The sequence below is a fragment of the Crocodylus porosus genome, unplaced genomic scaffold, assembly GCF_001723895.1.
Source record: "Crocodylus porosus isolate Cpor-Errol unplaced genomic scaffold, CroPor_comp1, whole genome shotgun sequence".
Classification (NCBI taxonomy): Eukaryota; Metazoa; Chordata; order Crocodylia; family Crocodylidae; genus Crocodylus; species Crocodylus porosus.
Window position 1 is genome coordinate 12,870,686 of NW_017728928.1, and position 1,144 is coordinate 12,871,829.

Consider the following 1,144-nt stretch of genomic DNA (forward strand, 5'->3'; position numbering starts at 1 on the left):
ATGGCAGGCTCAGTGGCTAGAGATGAAAGTATGTGTCTGCGGGGGGAGTGCAGAGTTCCAGCCTCAGCTAGATGCTTTGGCTTGCTGTGGGGGTTTTATTGAAGTCACTTCCCTTCTCCATGCCTCGGATTTTCCCGTCAGGGCTGTCGTGAGGCTTAATGCATTGCTGTCCACACATTCTTTTGAGATCCATGGACATGAAACGAGAAATACAAATAATTCTATTCATTATTATTACCAGTCACTACTTTCAAACCAGAGCAGAGAGACTATCCCCTGGATGAAATGCACTTGGAGAACTGATTTCATGTGACAATCTCAGCAAAATAAGTTGGAACTGCACAGGAGGGGAGGAATGCAGTTTTACAGCTGCCTGGAAGAAGAAAGGTGTTTAGGATGTGTTCCCACCACGAATGGCCCTGCCAGATTTTTTCCCTCTTACTGCCCAGATGACAAAGCGGAGCACTCTCTGGCAAGGGAGAAAGCCTAATCTAGAGTTGTCTGGTCCCGCGTTGTATTCAGTCCCAACCACCGGGATGGAAACCTTAAGGGGACCTGGAGAAGCTACACGGACAGAGTATATCTGATAAGAGGAATCACGCAATTAAAGCACTAATACAAACTACAAACAATAGGAAAGCTGCCCGGAGCCTATTCAACCGCTGGTATTTTCCTGAAGGCTCTTTGCAAACCCCGCGGTTGGCTCCTATAAACCCCCGCACCGACTTGGAAGGGGAAGGGCTGGAGCAGAAGCGATCCCGGCGTAGCGGCCCCGCTCCCGCCAGCCCGCCCTCGGCGTCTCGTCCGCCCAGACCTTCGCAGAGGCGCGGAGCAAACTCCCCGTGGGCAGCTTTCCCTCCACAAAGCCGTGGTGTTTGTTTTATTTTGCGGTGGGGAGGATTAAGGAGGCAGCCGGCCGCTCACCCTCCTCCTCCGCCCGGAGCGGACTGACAAGGCGGTGGGTGAAAACGAGCGGGACTCCGCTGGGGGGTGGGGAGGGAGGGGCTGGGTTTCTATGGCCACCGTTAATTTGGGTTTAGGCACTTATCTCCCTGGAAACAAGAGGCCGGGCTGGACCTATGGGTGCAGTCTGGGGCCCCCGCTTCCCGGCACTCGCAGCGGCGGGCGGGCGGAGCGGGCGGGG